The 8,781-nt window shown below is 41.0% G+C and overlaps 1 long non-coding RNA gene across 1 annotated transcript; it reads right to left on the bottom strand.

Moving 5' to 3' along the window:
* Nucleotides 1-310: 310 nt before the first annotated feature.
* Nucleotides 311-1,056, bottom strand: LOC111843161 (uncharacterized). Its single transcript, XR_002838090.1, has 2 exons — nt 886-1,056; nt 311-491 (listed from the first exon to the last, which is right to left on the bottom strand). It is a non-coding gene; the product is annotated as an uncharacterized lncRNA (long non-coding RNA).
* Nucleotides 1,057-8,781: the final 7,725 nt, after the last annotated feature.

Genomic DNA, 8,781 nt, shown 5'->3' with positions numbered 1-8,781 from the left:
GTTTTACTGAATGAACAGGAAAATTTATACTGAGATTGAAAATATGGGATTTTTTATATTATTTACATGAATTTTGATATCTGTTGTCATATTGTTTTATGCATATATTTTACTCTAACATTACAGGATTTCAGTAATAATGTTATTACTTAGACAATATTCTGTTAGCATAATTCCTATTATCACTATTTTGGTCATTTGTAGAAATTATAAAAAATTCTACATTTTTAAATCTCAAACAGAATTTTATGCTTGAAAATTTACAAAAGAATTTGCAGAGACACAATCAATGAAACAAATAAGAATGATATACATTTGGACCACTCATAGGCATTTTTATTGATAGGTACATGTGAATTCTTTTAACTGTCTGTTGAAAGAAGGCTCTGGAGATAAGATGGCAAGATAGCGCCGTTTCCTTTGAACTGGCCGTCTTGCATGTCAGCAATCGGTGGCAGGGCAGAAACTTCTGTGGTGTTGTAATGGAAGCCCTGGAAAAACACAGAAAAGAGGCGGGGCAAGACGCGACGAATGGGTCACCAAGCCAGTATGAGGGGAAGGAAAAAGGCCAAAAATATAGCAAAATTACAGAGCAATGTGGCCCGTCACCTCTGTCTGTGCACAAGAATGGTTCTGACCGCTTAATGCATGTGCGCACGCTGGCACACTGCACACGCATGCACACGCATGCACATTCAAACTGGGAAATGAATCAGATATGAGCCATATCCATACAGCATACATGACACAGACACACAAAAACATGCAGGCACTTCCAAAATTTACTCTGGATGCACACTACATACATGACGACAAAATCACAAGGTCAAATCATTAATAATAAGAGACAAATGAGCAAGAAATGAACAAATGACACCCACTAACCTGCAGTACATCCATTCTACTTTGCTAAAAATCATTTTGCATTGTTTGTTCTTGGTCGTAGGTCTCCTTCACTGTGTAAATGTTTAGTGTGTGGTCCTTCATCTGTTCTACAGAGATGTTCGTGTAATGTCTGCATTTCAAAAATGGAAGCACCTCGCTGCTGTATTGTTGACGTTTTGTCATTAGTGAGCCCTGGTCCCCTGAGCATAGCCCCCACTTCCATTTTTAACCTCTAGCGTGCTTCTGCGTGCTCAGGCCCCCTGCTGCGGCGGTGGAGGCGTTGCTGCTAGCAGGTGCGCAGATGGGGGGGGGGGGGGGGCGAAACTGCTTGACACTTGCAGCCTGCTAACAGCCGCAACGCCTCTTTGCTCCATTAATTCTTTATTCCGTAAAATCGTTCATTTTAGGAAAGAAAAATGATAACAGCAGATCAAAGATACGACCCCAGCCAGTTTTCATAACTGAGAAATGATAAAATATCTATAGAAGTTTGTCTAGTCACAGGACGGAGGTGAGTGATTATTACCACTTTAGAATAGTTTTCCAGTTTTTTTTAAAGACTCCCTATGTTATAAAAATCTTGAACTCAAATTTTTATAAAATCAATCCATCCATCCATCCATCCATCCATTCCAGCTTCTGTACCCACTTGTCCTATGCAGGGTTATGAGGGTCAGGGGTCTATCCCAGAAGCTAAAGGAATAACCCCGGATGTGGCGCCTATACCTATCACAGGACATACACACCATAATTTTTATATGAAAAATAAATTCAAATATGTTCCTAAATTGCCCATAGGTGTGCATGTGTGAGTGAATGGTGTGTGAGTGTGCCCTGCGATGGGCTGCCCCCCCATCCAGGGTTGTTCCCTGCCTCGTGCCCATTGCTTCCGGGATAGGCTCCGGACCCCCCGCGACCCAGTAGGATAAGCGGGTTGGAAAATGGATGGATGGATGGCTGGAAATTCAAAGATGCCTAAGAGATCCAACAGTGGGATTTGTGCTAAAAAAATAAACACAAGATCCATTATGATGAAAGTTTCAAGGTGTTTATGTGCAGTAAGATTGCAGTTTCAAAGCCTTTGTGTATGTGGTTATATACCACACATTTTCCCAAAAAATTCACTCACGGATTATACCTTTACATTATGTGATGTATGCCCAGTTAGTATATTTACTGATTATCTCTTATTCTTCTGTGGAATAAAGCAAACCATTGGTACATCTGGAAGGACCCTGAAGCAGAGTATTGACCGGAGTCGCTTGTACTGGAGAGTGGGTGTACTGTAATCCTGGGGGGTGTGCTGGTGTAATCTTGCGGGGGGGAACTTAGACAATGTACTTAATTTGCCCTGTTAGACAATTCAGTGATATAAATGAGATTCTTTGGGTTCATGATACGTCATGCATAGAAAATCTCAATTAGTACGAACTGTTCAGTAAAAGAAACCCATCAAGTCAAGATGAGAATTCACTAGTGTTTTCTGCTGGTAGAGAAGCTATAGGATGACATGGCAGGTTTTCTGCAAGCAGATTTCACTGTGGATTCACACAGGTTCACACTGTGGCTACAGGAATGCACTGGAATGCACTGCTTCCCGTTTAGCCATCATAAACACTGAAGGCCTCTTAACTCCCAGTTCTGCTCGTTTCTTCACCAGTTCAGTCAAAAACTGGGTGAAATCTTTCTAAACTTCCTAAAATCTGCCTTTAGATTATCAACTGATTTTAACAATAATTTTTTCTATTGTCTCATGAAGCTGAATACAAAATGTAGTGTATGCTATAGATTATGGGAATGAAATACCAGCATTGAGCTTCAAGAACTGATATTCTTTTTCCTTTGATGTATTTGACACAAAGTGTACATAAAACTATTTGAAAATAGTCTACCTCCCCCCCCCCCCCCCCCCCCCGACTATTAACAGCGACACTGTTCTGTAATTCAGTTTGAAATATCATTCCTAATGTTTGAAAATTCAGCTATTTTGGCATAAGCTCACACCTGGCGCTGTATCTGTGTCTTGTCTCTTACTGGTACGGTGTAATGATGTGTGTTATGTACAGATTGTGAAAATTTAGTGTTAAATAATCTCCACCAAAAGCAGCTGCCTGATTTTGGGCTCTAAATAAAGATGTAAGGTTTCAGGCCGCAGATTGGGGGTGGGGGGTGGGGGCAGCATCAGCTGCAACAATGCAGACAAAGCTGGGACTATCAGATATGAAGGCTTATACTTGCGTCACATTATTTCAAAACTTTAGCCTGTCTTTTAATCTAAGCATACCTCATATTGTGTGTGTGTGTATACATATACATACATACATACATACATATACAGCATACAGAGACATTTCTGTGAATTTTCTATTGTGCAAATTAATTAAAACTGCAAAGCAACTAATGCCTGATGATAAAAGGTGGAAAGAGTCAATTTTGGGTATTTAAGATTGGATGCTTTTATTTATTTCAGTTATCATTGCTATCTTCATTTGTTTTCTTTTACCAGACTGTTTCGAGGCTGGGAATCCTGCACAAAGTCATGCTTCCTTACTATTCTGTCATCTTGATGGAGATTAGATGTCAGCTCAGGGGGCGGGGAGCTGATAGTTTGTAAAGAGAGGACAGTCATGTTGCAAAACTGGAGGCCAGTACAGAAATGCAGTGGGCCTTCTCAGCCTGTCACTACAGGAAGGCATGGCCTTTTTAAAAGGATGATAAAATAACCACTGCGCTTGCTCCAATAACCTAAAGCTCCAGTAGCTATTAACAGCCCAACGTTTTTACCGAACACCGTCCCACGAAGTCGCCCTCCTGGGGCAGCAGTCACGCCATTACTTACGGCTCGTCTGCACACCAGCAAAATGATGACATTCATTTTGTCGGCTGTGTTTTCACCTCCTGCTTTTACGTTCCTCAGCAGCATTCTGTCTATTTTAAGGGGGTCAAGCAAGAGTGTTTCTTTTGTGCTTCTTCTGAACAGCATGCAGATCAAATTCAAGCCAGACTGAAGTTCTGTCTAAAAGCTGCCTGTCACCATGATTTTTTTTCACAATGATACTTTTGAACGGAGCACAAGCAGAGCAGGCCGCCGTAAGTGTCATTCAGCTAGCTCACAATGTGCCCATTTGATACGTTTCCTGATATCGCAGTCAAGCGCCGTAAACTAGATGGAACTTCTAAACCTTCTGGTTACAGCACATACTTGTTCGTTTAGTGCAATTCCAGGTCTCAGTGATGTACATTAACCCTCCTCACAGTCAACTAAAATGCAAGAACCAAGTCAGTCTTAATGTTCAACCCTCTGTGTCTTAAAGGTGAGAAATCAATTGGTAACAAATGGTCGAGGCTGGTCAACCTTTTATGTGAGGTTCCAAAAATTGTGCTCATTCAATATGCTTTGACCTTTCATGCATTCCATAACAGCACATGCAAAATAAATATTAACAAAAGCTGAGACTTGGCTTTGAAGTTTAAAAAATATTGCTCACTGCCTCAAGGCGGAAAGGCCGCTGTTTGGGTGAACAGCAAATGCATTGTCACTGGCAGTTTGGTGTCTTCTACATAATGCCATCACCTCAGTCAACCCCAGGACAGGTGCCTTGGCTGTCATCCCATTGGATGGAAAGCCCCTGCTTTTGGGGAATAAGAGAACTTTGTGTGGGGACTTGTTAGACTACTCAACGGTCAGTATCTATCTGGCTATCAAAGCATGCTCTGAGGATATTGGGGGTAAGGATCATTGTGGAGTATGAGAAAAAAAAACTTTCACTTCTCTCTTTCAATAAATAGCTTTATAAAGAAAGATCTTTTCTGGGGACATAGTCACTGGACACCAAATTGTACTAGAAAAGACATTTAACTTATATTTGTTATGGTTAATTCAATGAGGTAAAGTACATGGAATAAGCATTCATTAGCCTGCTATATAGAGAATACAAGGTCTTAACATGGGGACCAGTTAATAATGTAATGTATGTCACATTAACACAGCTGCAACCTCTCAGTAAATCACCTATGAGAAGATGACCAAATCGAAGTTCTCCAAAAATAGTCAGATATGAGCAGGACAGGAAGGGGAAGTGCCATAATTAAACATCATTCTCATTATCAATTATTTTGCTTGGACTCCAGTGTTCCTCTTGATCACCAGTGTGGCCTGTAGTGGGAGAGGGCAGAGTGATGGCAAGCGCTGCCTGCATAAGATGGCGGGGGCTGAGTGCCCGACCAGGTCGCATGGCACGCCCATGCGGAGAGGGGCTCGCTCATTTAACGGGGCATGACAGGAGATGCTCCTCAAAACCACTTTGGCCACGTCAGTTCTGCTGAAGATGAGATGCTGTTTGCACGCACATACAGACACACAGCTTCAGTTAGCATGCACACACATTGGTATATACAGTACAATACAGCATAGAGACACTGAGAAAAAGAGGAACTAGGAAACTTACTTTCAGATTCAGTTCCCCATGAAGGAACCTGTGAGAGACTTTTATGGGGCCCGGTCCCTAACAGAGGCATGTGGATTAAGGTGAAAAAGAATGGACAGAGGGCTTTCCTGGAAGGGGAGGTGGGGTTAACCAGGAGCTCTTTGACCTTTTAGCTGTGGATAGCTGTGGGCACCTTGTCAATGGGGCATGAGCTGTGGTAGCCAACCTGACCAGGCCAGATGGCACAAATTTTCAATAGAAAGCAACCTTGGGTAACAGAAAGGAGAAAGTAGTTTTTCTGCATAATTTCTGAAACTACACCAAAAAAAATCTACTACTATATTCATATCATGCAGTAGCATATGAATGAACCAGATCACCTGACATGTGTGTCTGATTATCCTTAGTATGGCACAACTAAACAGACAACTCTGTTATGGTCTTGACAGAGATTAACCGGCTCTCCTTCAGCTGTACAGAGACTTAAAAACTGGCCGAATGCAAGTTTGAATTAGTGTACACGGAATACCACCATTCCTGACTCCTACCTGCCCATAGTACCCACCTACAATTGGAAAGATGGAAAGGTAAGGAAACATATCCATCCATCCATACTGGTTATCCAATATGGAGCTATGGAGAGCCTGCAGCACAGAGCACATTGCAAACACACAAGACAGGCCTGCACACCTGTCTCATTTCAGTAGTACATTTGTTCTTTCAGAGATTTTTTACCTGCTAATCACCAAAGCCGAAATAGCTACTTTACTAATGCCGGATAATGCTAAATCCCAATCAAGAATAAAACCTAAAGCAAAATATATGATACCCCGTGGCTAGTGGCTCAATGGTTAGCACTGTAAGCTCACAACGGCACTGTTGAGGGGGTTGAACATAGCTCCAAGTTGCGTGTGTGTGTGTGATTTGCCTTGTACTGGCACGGGTTTCCAGTTCAGCTGAACTGGTGTCTCTCAAAGTGCCCACAGTCTGTGCGCCCTGTGATGCACTGGCACCTGGTCCAAGATATATGAAAAATAACTGACACAATGAAAGCTTCTCAGACAATATTAGCTGTGTTTGCTTTTGGGAAAGCAATGAATTATTGATAGAAGAAACGGCACTCATCTGCATTTGAGATATGGAGGATAACAGCAGTAACATTCAGGGTAGTAAAGCCTTACAACAGCATGGCTTTATGTCACTGAGAGACTCTGTCACTCTTTGAAGTCAAATTGATTACTCATCTGCTACTGCACCACCTACAGTGTTCATAATGATGCACAAGAAAAACAAGAAAACCAAAATCACTTTGATCCAGCATGCAAATGCGGTACAATATAATTTTATTTAGGGTTAGGGTAGCCTGATTTATTTGTGAGGCAGTAATACTGTTAGTTATATAGTAATTATCATAGATTCTACCCATTTATACAGTTGAATATTACATGTCAGGTTTTGGAACAATGCAGGTTAAATATCTTGTCCATCAGAACTGGTACATGATTCAGCAGAATTGAACCAGTGAATCCATGTCACCTGTTACTCCACAGAAAGGCCAAGAGGCAGGACTGTACAAATGCTCGATCAGAATCAGGTTTGCAGAGTGGAAAATCGAGTGTTGTGCGTGCAGATACTTGTGTTTTCCCAACAGCAATGTGTTGCAGTGAATTTCCTCTCAGCACAGGAAGTCAGTTACATCTGCAGATGCCCTGTCTCTTACACAACCCCTCACCGGACCTCTCAAGCCTCAACCGTCTCACCCAGATCCATTTGCACTTCACACTGAGCTGTGGCTGCAGAAAAAGAAGTCGTGTTTCAGATATTTAATGTAGCGTGTGTTTGTCTGGACCTCTCAAAGTCGTGGGTTGAGGTCATTTTCATTTCCCTTAAATTTAGCCTTTATGATTTTCTAAATTCTCTTATAAAAAAAAAAAAAAACGATAACATGAAAATAGCTACAAATAAATATCTCAAAATGTTACCTTTTAAAAATGATGTAGGTGACAATTCTGCCATTTTCTATCTGATGAATATTTTTGCCATGTTTGGCAGAATTGTTTCTGAAGGACACAGAGCAGAATTTGGCTCATGAATTGCAGTTACTGGAACTGAAGAGAACAAAAGACAGTTCAACGACCACAAGCCACGCGGAGCTTAGGTGTAAAACGTGTGGTTACTTTTCACAAAATAAAGCTGGATACAGTTCACTAATATTTAGTAACAGGAGCAGGAAGAAAGACACTGTTCATCATATGGCTTCTGCCATGTTAGATCACAGGCCGCTGGGGTCTTAAAAATAGTCTCCGCACATAATGTTGGTTATAGGTCAGTGTTTTAGGCTTTGTTATAGACAAATGGAACAGAGCAAAGACAATAGAAAGAATGCATTAGGAGGATTCCATGTTTGTCCATCTCTGATCGCAATGTATTCTTGATTCTATAACTGAGTAAAAAAAAAATATGACTCATCGTAAGAACTGTCGCAACATTCAAAAATGACCAAGGCCCACACTCTGATCACCTGAGACATTCACAGTGGCAAAACAGCTGTTTCCATGTGCTTTCCTGTGCATTGAAATGTCTCCCAGAAACCCCAGGACGACCCAGGAGCTGATAAGAGGAAGGACTGCTGAATATTCTAATTCTGGCTAAATAAATATGTGACCTATTTCAACATGAGCCTTGTAGTAACTTAGGGGAAATTTTTGTTTTTATGCTCAGCATTCCATTTTATCAGCTGTTACCATCCCAGTTACACCAAAGAGTTCCCATCTGAATTTGTGGAAAACAATAATGTGTATTTAGGTAAGCAGACATACAACTAAGAAAATGGGTAAAATCAGAATATGTAAGTCATAAGTTGTTTAAAGATACACATTCACTATTCACTTGTACTTGACCTGGTAATAACAACACCCAGAAACTGACCTTGCACACATAATCCAGGTTCCCCCTTTTGCTCGTACCGCCCTGTGTAACCTGTAACTGACTGCCGTTTCACTGGGAGAGCTTAAACAAAGCCCTATTCTTTGAGAGACGATTAGAAAAATGTGTCAAGCTAAACCCCAAGCAGACCCATAATCACTGCTGTGTAATTTTATTGGCTCACATGACAGTTAAGTAATGATGCAAAATATCTATATCTATATAAATATATATAAAAATCTGTGAAGGCAAAAATATGGTATACCATAATCCTTTGTGTTGGCACTGTGTTCATGACCAGCTGCATGGTGGCTGTGGCTTATTAACTCCTGATTCCGGCAATTGACATGCTAGTGAATTTGGCATTGGGTGGTGACGCGGTTCACTGCAGGGGCACTGAGGACAACTTGACTATGAAGAGTCCACAGAAAGCAAATATATATACATTTAAAAATTGTTATGTGATTTTATATGTTAATTTGTCGTAATTTAAAATGTGTACATCTACCAAAAGTTCTTTTAGATTTGAAAACCGGTTCAACCG

Source organism: Paramormyrops kingsleyae, chromosome 11 (assembly GCF_048594095.1).
Source record: "Paramormyrops kingsleyae isolate MSU_618 chromosome 11, PKINGS_0.4, whole genome shotgun sequence".
Lineage (NCBI taxonomy): Eukaryota > Metazoa > Chordata > Actinopteri > Osteoglossiformes > Mormyridae > Paramormyrops > Paramormyrops kingsleyae.
This window is presented reverse-complemented; position numbering and strand designations above follow the sequence as displayed.